Source organism: Balaenoptera borealis, assembly GCF_965194805.1.
Source record: "Balaenoptera borealis genome assembly, chromosome: 18".
Lineage (NCBI taxonomy): Eukaryota > Metazoa > Chordata > Mammalia > Artiodactyla > Balaenopteridae > Balaenoptera > Balaenoptera borealis.
The window spans coordinates 16987421-16999597 of NC_138877.1; positions in this window are offsets into that span (position 1 = coordinate 16987421).

The following is a 12177-nucleotide window of genomic DNA, read 5'->3' on the forward strand; positions in this document are numbered from 1 at the left end:
GTGGTGAGGATATAATGAGGTCGACTGGGGAAAGCACATCCTGAGAAATGTTAGCTGCCGTTGTTGTCACTGATGTTGTGTGATGGTGGCTTTATCCTAGGAGGAAGAAACAACCCACAGCCTTGCTACCCCCAGCAGGTAAAGACCATCTTTGTATGCTTCCTGGTTGAGCTGGAGGAAGCACCTACTTACGGGTCTGCTTCTGAGACTTCATGGACCTCGCAGTTTGCTTTAAAAGGAGCGGCCTTTGTCCAGCTGCCGTTTGCCTGGCCAGCTCCCGGTCCCCTTGTTTCTCGGTGGTCCTAGAGCATGATGCCCCACCAGGTGCTCATGTCAGGAAGGACCTGACAGAGGAGGCCGTGCTCTGGAGGAGAGGTTAAAAGGACCGGCCTCAGAGTTGGGCAGACCTGAGTTCAAAACCTGGTGCTACCCCTTGAGAAAGTCACTCCGCCTTTCTGAGCTTCCAAATCAGCATAGAAGGAAAGAAGTCCTGCTTCACTGGCTTGTGAAGATTAAATGAAGCTGTGGATGTGAACACCTAGCACAGCTCTTGGCACACGGTAGACACTCATGGAAGGTAATTATCGTTAGAACGACACTGACGTGACGCCCCGCAGGAGGGGACCCCTGGGTGAAGACTCTCCAGGAGATTCCAGGATTGTCCTGCAATGGGATGCAGCCTCTTAGAAGATATTTACTGACTGTTTGAATGATGCTGGTTCCCAGTGGGAATTAGGGAAATGACCACAAAGGATGCTAGTCAACAAGAGCTGTGAAAAAAGTAAGGTGGTTTCTTTTTAATGTGTCGGTTCAGTTTAGTTTAGAAGGCGGAATCTTGTCTCACTCGACTTATCTGCATTATATTTAGAAGTGTGATCACTTTCCCCAGTCTTTTTTGACATTTTCCCCTTCTCTCCAGGGTAGAATTACATCACCTCAGGTATGGTTTCCTAAAAAAACGCACTAACATTTCATTAAAATAGAACAATCTTGCTCTGCTATTTCTGATGACTCAAACTTGGGAGCTAAATATACACCCAGCACAGAGGTGTGGTGTCTCCATCACCAAGGTGGAGTGGCCATGACACGATGTGGATTCAGTCTCTGGGTCACCAGCCCTCAATAGGGCATTGAAGGGAGCAGGGCACAGGGAGGATCCCACTGGGGCCTGGAGGAATATGGATGTTTTATCAACTTCTGTTTTCTCCTTCCTGCTTAAAAGTTAGAGTTAAGGCTAAATTCCATATGTACTTAGAATACAACTAAATTTTGAAATGTATTACTTCTAGGAAAGTAAAAGAGATGTATGCTGCCAGCCTCTGGATTTAGATACACTTAAATTTGGATCTAGTGGGGTTTCCTGTAGAGTAGTAAAAATACTAGATACCTCAGGATGGGGACTTCATTCTCCATTTAAAGCTCCACCCATTTCTAGGTAATTTGTTTTTTTTTTTGGCTGCGCCACTTGGCATGTAGGATCTTCGTTCCCTGGCCAGGGATCGAACCCGTGCCCCCTGCAGTGGAAGCGCAGAGCCCTAACCACTGGACCGCCAGGGAAGTCCATCTAGGTAATTTTTAATGTGCATGCCTCTTTAGTTATCATTTCTCCCCGGTCCACTCTAAGGACATTCAGTGCAAATGACTCCAGCCTTCCTTCTCCTCTCTGTTCACCCCCGCACCAGCCTGCCTACCCCCTCCTCCCCGCCAGACTCACGACCACCACACACACACACACACACACACCCCTCTCTAATGGGCAGAATGAGATCCTGTGCCTTAGGAGAGGGATTTAGAGAGGAGAGGAAAGTCGCATCTTGTCTCTGTATTGGGGAGGAGGGTCACGTGTGACCTGGCCATTGAAGGGTGGGTTGTAATTTCATGGAAGAACATGGAGGGAGAGGCCTGGAGGGGCAAAGGGGCCTTCAGGGCAAAGCCAGTGGCCAGTCTGGTTGGTCAGAGCTGTGTGGCAAGTGGTAGGGGGAACATGCAAAGGGTATGAGCTATAAAGGAAGGTTCTGGTATACGTCTCTCTGTATGTCTCTATAACTCAACTTAAGCGACATTTGGGATCTATCTATTTGTCATTTATCTATGTATCTTTATTATATGTAGATATACATGTATGTATATACACAAATATATATTTCTATATGTGTATATGTATATATGTGTGTTGCTATTGTTAAAACATCTAGATTAGTAAAAGGAAAGAAAAAAGTTATTTCTACCTTTATTAACATCTGTTGTTAGAATTACTTCCTTCTTTCTTTCAAATTCTATTGGAAGTGCTCATGAGCAATACTGTTGTTGGTGGTATAAGAGAGCAATTAAATTGAGAAAGTATCAGAAGGCTGACCCTATTTCCATGTGGTTTTAACCAGTCATGTCCTGGGAGTCATGCTGAGGTGCTCAGGAGAGAGGAGCCCTTGGAAGGAGCATACACAGGAACCCTGTCCTCAGGCTGCTTTGCTGGGTCACCTGAACACAGGCAGTGGAGTTTTGGGGAACGGATTAGACACTAAGTAGGAGCTGAGCCCTGGCGCACTCCTTTTAAGCACAAGAGTTATTTACAAAGGAGCGACCGAGGAAAGTGGCCTGGAAGGGTCTCGAGGAGAGGGTAGGATTTGTGAAGCCAGAGTCGGGAAGGTAGGAGGGTTGGCCTGAGTGGGGTGCAGGCCAGGGTGGGCTGGCTGAATGGGTACCAGGGGGATGGCTGGGGGATGGGTACCAGGGGATTCTCCACAGGAAGCTTCTGGCTGGCCACCTCCTGCCAGTTCTTATTACACCAACGTCTCTGTGAAGTCATGAGCATGAAAACCTGAGTTTCCCAAGCATGCTGAAGGGACCACAGAATCTCTCCTTCCACAGTACAGTTGCCAGTGGGTGCAGAGGCAGGATCGTGATGGCATAGGGCCTTCCAGGAACGCTCCTCAGAGAGGGTGAGCACTGAGGGAGGGTCAAGTGTACGAGGGATTTGCTCAGCGGGAGAGGAGAAGGCATTGGGTCCAGGTGGTGCGTGTGGAGGGGAGAGTGAACTGGTTGCTGGGGACAAGGGGACAGGGGCTGAACAGTTGGGCGGGGCCACACTGTTTGGAGGGAGGCATAACTGGTGCAGGACAGGGAAGCAGGGACAGCTGGAGGTGGGGTCCTTTTTTCTCCTCCCCCCACTCCGGAGACTCTGCCACCCCTCCCCACCCCCTCCTCTGAATAGTGGCCCCGAGAGTGCAGAGCTAGGGGTCCTGGGAAGAGGAACACGTGCCAACCTTGGCCCCTTCTGGCCTCAGCCCCGCTCCAGGATGGTGAAGACCCTCCACAGGCCCGGAGGAGAGTTTAAACAGCATCTGGGGCGGGGCTCCTGTCTCCAGAAGATCGTGTGACAGTCCCAGGCAGGGGTGACAGGCAGGGAAGGCAGAACACTTGTCCATCTGGGGCAAGGCTGAGGAAGGTGTGCTTTCCAAACCCCAGTGGAATATGAATCCCTTCTCTTCCCACCCTGCCCCACCGGCAGCGGGAGTGATGTTTATTCATTAACCCAGAGAGAATTCGCAGAACCCCAAAGGATGCTTCTTCCAGAAGCATGCCCCAAAGCAGATGCTCACCTGGAAATCCATCCAGCGGATGCAAACGGGCTGGATTCTGCCTTTGGAAGGAAATTCGCCTGCAGTGAAAACTGAGGGGCTCCTGGCTTTGGAAGAAGGGGCTCTCGTCTCTGCAGGAGGAGGGCCCGGAGCCTAACTGGGTCGGAGTTTTTTCCTCCCCTCCCCTCCCCTCCCCTTTCTCTTTCCTCTTCTCCCCTTCCTCCTTCCCTCCCTCCCTCCCTTCCTTCCTTTTTTCTTCTGTTTTTTTAGCAGGTAGCTTTGGAGCTGTTTGCCTCTCAGGACTCCCTCACATCTCTGTCCACGGGGCCAGCGGAGGAGTGGCTGGTAGTGTGCACTGACCCCTGAGACGGGGGCTCTGGCCGCCAGCTGGTGCTCTTCCAAAACTTCGGCGTGGATGCAGCACAGCTGGTACTGTTTGGTTTCTCCTGACCTTGACAAGCCACCCTTCCTGTCGCCGCCCCAGGTTGTCACGACTGGGGACGGTGAGGCCGTGTCAGATCCACAAAGCCGGCTCTCCATCAGCCCATTTGGGTCCTGTTTCTTGAAAGTCCTCATCGAATGGCTCTGATGCAAGGCCTAAACAAGGGGCAGGGAGGCCTGAGTCACAGGTCAGATTTCAGAGTCTAAAACTGGAGTGGGTTTGGCAAAGGATTGTCCTCCCTCCCCTGCTGGCACGGGTGGGCTACAGTGCGGGGTTTCCGGGGACTCATCTGGATTTGCTGACCCAGAGGCTCATCCAAGAAAATTGCCCAACCAGCTCCACAAGGTGACGTACTGTCACCTGAATCCCATCCAGGATTCAAACAGTGCCTCCGTCCAACACCACACACCAGGGTAGACAGAACAATGAACCCCCAAAATACGCACTTTCTAACCTTCAAACCCTGTGAATGTTATCTTACCTGGCAAAAAGGGGCTTTGCAGATGTGATTAAGTGAAGGATCTTGAGATGGGGAGGGTATCCCGGATTATCTGGGTGGGCTCGTGCAGTCACGGGGTCATTATGAGAGGGAAGTGGGAAGATCGGAGTCAGACAAGGAGATGTGAGGATAGAAGTGAGATTGATGTCTTTGAAGATGGAGGAAGGGGCCACAAACCAAGGAATATAGGCGGCCTTGAGAAGCTGGAAAAGGCAAGGCAATGAATTCTCCCCTCAAGCTTCCAGAAGGACCCACCCCTGCTGACACCTTGATTGTAGCCCATAAGACCATTTTGGACCTCTGACCTCCAGAACTGTAAGACAATAAATGTGTGTTGTTTGAAGCCACTGAGTTTGTGGCACTTTGTTACAGCAGCGATAGGAAAATAACCTGCCCCCCTAAGGTCTCTGCAGGCCCCTGGGCTGATCAGTCTTGGGAGGGACAGCCTAAGCCTGCCCAGACCCTCCCAAGCTTCTCCAGAGAAGGTCCTGAAGCTGAGTGAGTTTGGAAAACACTGGTGTATAAAAAGGACTCTTTAATGGAGATGACGTCTCAGAACACTTAACGTGTGTATCTGTCTAGTGAAACTTCAAGACAAGGGCGTGTGCAGAGGGTTTCCTGGTGCTCTAACTGTGAAACTCCTTTTCAGGTTATAACTCATGGGATTGGATGGTCTGTGAAGATTAACTGATGTAATCTCCACCTCTCCCCGTCCTGTTTATCTCCATCCTGTGACCACCCCCCTATTCAGAGGCCAGTGTTGCCCGGAGAGAGGTGTGATGGAGGACCCAGACATTTCAAAAAGGCACAGTCCAGATCTACAACTGAAGGAGTGGGAAGAATGCATGATCGGGCTGAACCCTTTATCCCAACACACACACTTGAATATACACGTGCACCGTGTGTGCACACACACACACACACACACACACACACTGCAGTCACACTGGCTGGGGATGGGGTGGGGGGAACGATGGCGAGGAAAAGTGAATAAGAAAGCTTGTTAGGTTGAGTTCCCGAGAAAATGCTTTGGACTCTGCGCCCACCCACACCCCACTCCCACCCCTCCCGGCTGAGAGGGAGACAGGGAAGGGAAGGGGGCATACATTTTTGAAAGAAAAATGCTTGAACCCCTTAAAATCTTTTTTTCTTTGGAACTTTTTGTATTTACTTATTTTTAAGTTAATTTTTATTGGAGTATAGTTGCTTTATAATGTTGTGTTAGTTCCTTGCTATACAGCAAAGTGAATCAGCTATATGTATACATATATCCTCTCTTTTTTAGATTTCCTTCCCACTTAGGTCACCACAGAGCATTGAGTAGAGTTCCCTGAGCTATACAGTAGGTTCTCATTAGTTATCTATTTAAAACATAGTAGTGTATATATGTCAGTCCCAGTCTCCCAATTCATCCCACCCTGCTTCCCCCCTTGGTAACCATAAGTTTGTTCTCTACATCTGGGACTCTATTCGAACTCCTTAAATTCTGGTGGCTCGAAAGTAGAGCAGCCCACCACCCTCCACGTGCATTTATGCCTTGGAAGGCAGCGAACTGCTCAGAGCTTCCTTCGTGGCCTGGGCTAGTGGAAGACAGCTGTGCCTGGGGGTCTAGTCAGGGGGGCTTCCGGTGGCAAGACCTCCGAGGCAGAGGCTGCGTGGCGTGCCATAGAGAGGGACAGCACCAGGGTCCAGGGTCCTTGCTCACATGTGGCCTGGAAGTGAACTCCCAGGAACGGCTCTGAACTCGGACACTGAAGACTGAGGAGCGAACCTGCTAGGCTGGGGAGGGAGGTCTCATGCTGTTGGATCATTTAAGGCTCCTGGATTCCTGTGTGACTTTGGGAGCTGCCTGGAATCCAGGAATGACTGACGTGTAATTTCCAGCGCAGTGGAACTGGCAGTTGGAAAAGCAATTACTTGGCAGACTCAAGTTTATGAATCGAGAGGCAAACCTGCTGGATATCTAAATGCCTAATCTGCTCCAGGTATTGAAGGAGAAACCCAGGCTTGCCCCCCTGTCCTTGACACATGCCTTACTGCTCACGGTCACCGCAGATACTTGACAGCCTGGGAGATCTACAGCCCCCTCTCAGCTCCCAGGTCAAATGTCTGAGCGTTGAACCGGATCAGCACTCCTAAGAGCTCCCTGCCCAGCTCCTCTACCTCGAAGCTGGGTGGAACTGTGACCTGAAAGGATCAGAAGTCAGATCAAGCAAGTTCAAACCAAGTGGGAATTTATCATTGGGTTGTAGGAGAGTTGCAGGAACATGGCTGAGCCTCAGGAAGAACGGAGGCTGGGAATCTGAAGGCCACCAGGAGCCCACCCACTCACTCCTTCTCATACAACAAATATTTACTGGGCATCTATCCTGATTGTAGGTGCTGGGGCTACAGCAGGAGAATCAAACAGACAAGGTACATGCCCTTCAGCAGCTGAGATTCTACTGGAGCGGAGAAAGACAACAACAATAGACAACATCATCTCTGCTGGTGGGAAGTGCTGTAGAGACACTGCAGCAGGACCACGAGGTAGAGGTGGGGGGGTATTTTAGCCAGGTGTCTGGGAGAGGTGTCCTTGCCAAGGTGTCAATGGAAAGATGCAGCCTGGTGAGTGTGAAGGCCCTGAGGGTCGCAGGAAAGGCAAGTGCCCTCGAGTAGGAGGGAGTGTGATGGGAAGAGCAGGGGCCAGATCTCAGAGGGGCGTGCCAGCCAGAGCGGGAGCAGGAAGCTGAGCTTTCATTCTAAGGCTAATGGAAGACGTGACATGATTTGATTTGTGTTTTTAAAAATCACTCTAGCCACTGTGTGGAGAACGGATGGCAGCAAGTGACGTGGCAAACAGAACATCGGTGGGACACTGCCTCACTGAGGGCAGAGATGGAGTAAGGGGGGCTTCGTGGCTTTAACCAAGACAGGGACGCCTGGGGTGGGAGTCGAGATCCTGCCTCCTGCCCTGCAACCCACCAGAGTCTGCTTCTGTCTTTCTCTCTCCAAACCAGCTTCCCCCGCCCCTGTCTGGCAGAGCACGACGGCCCCAGCGTGCAGTCCCACGTCCAGCCTGGTGGAGGGGCTGTCCTTCTCTTCCAGTCCCCTTTCCTCTAAGCTGTTTGGCTTGTTCCTGGCTGCCCCTCCTGCACAGTGTTCGGGATCTTTCCCTGGGCCAGTCCTGCCCCTGCCCCAGCTGCCCAACCTCTCGTGTGTCTGATGCTCCAGGCCCCAACTACCTAGGAGATAAGCCTGTACCCACAGGAGGTTAGTGAATGACCTCATCGCCCAGCAGGACCCTGAAGAAGCCCAGACAAGTCTCCCCTGAGCACCACCGCCAACTGCCACCTGACCAGTACTTATGACTCACGCTGATCCCCTTTCCCATCCCAGTGCCTTAGCACAGGCCCTCTCAGAGCTCACCTGAGCTGCGCCTGACACAGAGGAGAAGTCAAGTACATGTTTGCTGAATTACCACAAAAGTTGTGAAAATTAATAAAAGAGAAACCTCATTTAAAAGGGGGTCAGGAAGCCCTGAAAGCGGAGCTCTCATGCACACACCGCCCATTGCAGCTTACTCTACAATCCTGGGCAAGAAGATGTCTCTACTTTATTACTCCAGCAAGAGGAAGGAAGATTTTCTCCTTGCCTAGCAACAGCCCAGCCAATAAGAAGTGCTGCAGCTCAGCCAATGAGAAGCTGTTACCACCTTAAACTCTCGATTACCTCCAATGAAATCATTTCATTTGGAGCAGCCTCTGCCAACTCTCCCCTTTCCTCTATAAAAGCAAGCTCTCTTCCTTGTTCTCTGGATTTGCCTATGGTCTGCCAGAGCTTGCATTCTCAAATTGCAATTCCTTTGGCTATTCCCAAATAAATTCATTCTGCTGGTAAGATAACTGGCTCTTTTATTTTTAAAATTAACAAAGTCTTGTCTTTTAACTCTCCAGTCTTAGCTGGCTTAAGACAATGTAGTTTCACTTCATCTGAAAAACTACACAAAGTAGTCTTTAACTGGCCTTTATGAGAAGTCTGTCTAAGCACTAGTGCAAAATTTAGACAACAACTCTATTTTCCTACTGAGTATAAAGCATGCTGAGAATGTGTTCTTTGATCCCAGGCATATAAATCACTATTAAAATGCCTCATGGACTCGTCACTACCAGCTTCATACCTGTATTTCCATAAAATAATGCCATTGGCTGCCTAGTCCTTTGATCCTGACCTTGATGATGAAAGCTTTATGGCCTGCCTCCCTCCCTTCTTTTCTTCCTCCCTCTCTCCCGCCCTCCCTCCCTTTAGGTTAAGCCATTATGAGTTAGGTATGATATGCTAATAGCATAGAGATAAGATGACTGTACTCGCTGCTTGGTGTTGAGTGGGGCAATAAGAAAAGCAAACAAGCACAGTAACGTTTTAAAGGGCCATTGGTAGGTGACCCACAGAGGAAAAGTGGCACACTCGCCCATGTGTACACAAGGAGACCTACAAAGGACAGTCACTGCCACACTGTTTGTACAGGAAACAGCCAAGATGTCCACCAGTAGGGAAATAAAGAGAAAAGTTGTGCTGTGCGTCATCTACCGAAATACTCCACAGCATTCAAGATGCATGAACCAGATCTTCCTGTATCAATACGGGTAACTCTGGAAAGCACAATGTGGAGGGAAAAAAGTTACCGACAGACAGGTATAGTGAAATTGCTTTCTGTAAATTTAAAAAACAAAATAGTTCCATATATTGTAGACACAGACTTCTACAGTCAAAGTATAAACATAGTCCGGAGATACACACTGAGTTCAGAACTAGGGGTTTCCTCTGAGGAGAAAGGAAAGAGAATTGGGTCTGGGAGTGTTTGAGAGGTATATTAGGGTGTTAGGGTTTTCAACTATATTTGTAACATGTTGATTCTAAAAATATGAAGGAAATATGCCAAAATGACAGCACTGGTTAAATCTGGGTGGGGGGGTACATGAGTTTTGTTATATTACTCTCTCCCTCTCTCTCTTCCTCCCTTTATCTCTCTCTCTCTCTCCACATATATATATATATATATATATTTTTTTTTTTTTCTCATATGTATAAATTTTAAAAAATACACGTGGGTGTGGAGTTTGGAGAGAAGCCATGACTGAAGCTATAGAGCCAGGGCATCTTCACAGAGAGCTCAAGTAAAGCAGCAGGCAGGCCCTGCACTTTGAGTGTGACACAGAAGAAGTGAGCAAAGACCTTGGAAAACACTTATTTTTAAGGGACGAGGTAGAGAAAGAGAAGGAACAGAGCCAGGAGGGATGTGTGAACAGGAGGTCCAGCAAAGAAAAATGTTTTAAAAAAAATTATAATGAAAAAGGTCAACTGCTCGGAGTGTACACAAGTGCAGAAAATAGCAAGGGGAATCCCCATACACCCACCCGAACCTCTCCTTGAAATGAATAACTGTCACGATTTTGCCAAATTTGCTTCTTCTATTTCCTCTTTTCTTTTTTGCCCTGTTTTGGTGGGCTGAAGTGGTTTAAAGCAAATCCCAGACCTCATGTCTTTCCACCCTACCACAGTGTGCATTTCTGAACTATCCAGACGTTGAGAAAGATTTTTAAGGAGGGAAATATCAGCGGCATTAAACGTTGCAGATGACCTGAGAGAGAAGAGGACCAAGGGGCTGTCACAGAAACTTCAGGTGTCAGAATGGACATGTCTGAGGGTCCTCTCCCCCGTGGGATTGGCCTTGGATGCTGCACGCAGCCTCAAGAGAGGCGAGACAGCAGGTGAGCACTGGCGTTTCCATTGTGACACATATAACCTGGCCGACCTCTACTGCTTGGCTTTCTCCACCGCAGGATAAAGTTCCTTAGCCTCGCTGAGAGTCAGTTTCCTTGTTCATTAAAGGGGCTTAATGTGACCCACCTCATAGGGTTTTACGGGATGAAATGAGGTGTTATATGGTGCGTTCCATGATCCTACTCATGTTGGCCCATAGCACCTTGGAAGTGGTCCTTGTCCCTGGGCTAAGCTGAACTTGGCAATCAAGTGGGTACTTTTTACAGCTTGTACCCCTGGCTTCCTTCTTCCTGATGTGTGTTAAGTAGAGACTGTGTTGGCCTTCCCTGGTGGCGCAGTGGTTGAGAATCTGCCTGCCAATGCAGGGGACACAGGTTCGAGCCCTGGTCCGGGAAGATCCCACATGCCGCGGAGCAGCTGGGCCCGTGCGCCACAACTACTGAGCCTGCGCTCTAGAGCCCACGAGCCACAACTGCTGAGCCCGCGTGCCTAGAGCCCGTGCTCCACAACAAGAGAAGCCACAGCAATGAGAAGCCCGCGCACCGCAACTAGAGAAAGCCCATGCGCGGCAACGAAGACCCAATGCAGCCAAATATAAATAAATAAATAAAATTAAAAAATAAAGAGACTGTGTTGAAACATGAGGACATCTGGAGAGATCTCAAACCCTGCAGAGTGCAGAGCAGAGGCTCAGGGCTTGACGGCAGCTAATTGTTCCCTGGCAGACGTCAGCTTTGCCTGACTATCTCTCTTAGCGCGTTTGCAGCTGTACAGCAGGCTGACAGCCTCTGGCATTCTCCTCCTGTCTCCATCCTCCCAAATGCACCCCAAATCCCAGCCACGCCGCTTAATTACCACAGGCCCACCTGAAGGCAACACGCTTCGATGATTTTATTTGTCATCTTTAGAGCACGTGTAGGAATATTTTTTTTTTTTCAGAGACTTCAGAAGTTTGTCCTGTGGATACATTTTCCAAGAGAAAATGCCAACAAATAGGGCAGGGCTGAGTTTCCTAAATGTCCTGATCCCCTGGAAGCTTCTGTTCTTCAGCATCCCCCAGAGGGACATGTGCTATAATGGCTGCAGACTTGGGGTGGTCCTGCTTCAGGCTCTGTAGCCCAGAGAGTCTCACTTCCACATCCGTGCCTGGCCTGGATTTGGGTTGTCTGAAGCTGCCCCTGCAATGCAGCTGCAAATCCAGAGAAAGAGGAACGCAGAACCTGCTCACCAGGGAACAGCTCGATAAGTACACGTTGTCACTGGCAAAGAGAGAGCTGGCAGACAATATAATTACAGTCATTCCAAGGGATTCATTCTGCTGAATTACCCCTTTAGGGGGCAGCCCTCCCATTTCTTTGGTGCCAGTACGATTTAAAAAAAAAAAAACAAACTCATTGGTAAATTTCAAAATGCTACAGGTAAAAAGCAAACTGCTTTCCTTAGCTCCTTGGTTATTTGTTTAGGATTTTATGTATCTCATTAGAATTGTTTTGCAATAGATTGAGGTCCCTGGCCCTGCCTTTTGGGGGAAGAGAGGAGTCCCAGATCAGAGGGAGGAGATGACCTCAGCTGTATCCCATGGAAACATTAGCTTCAGGACAAAAACAGCACAGACCAAGCCCTGGCAATGCACTCTGTCTACTCATCTATTTCTTAATTTGGTGTCTGAATCAACAGCCTTTGTGGCCAGAGAGAGGAAGGGGGAAAAGTTGTGAAATTTCTTTCCTTGGGAAGCTTGGTTTAATGGACACCTGTTAGTTGTCAATGTCAGACAGAACCCTGGGCTCAGGAGGGTGGATTTCATAACTGAACATCCTTCTCATAATCAGTCTGCTTTACAGATTCCGAAGTATTTCTTCTGCTTCATTTGCTCAGGTATCCATTCATCCATTCAA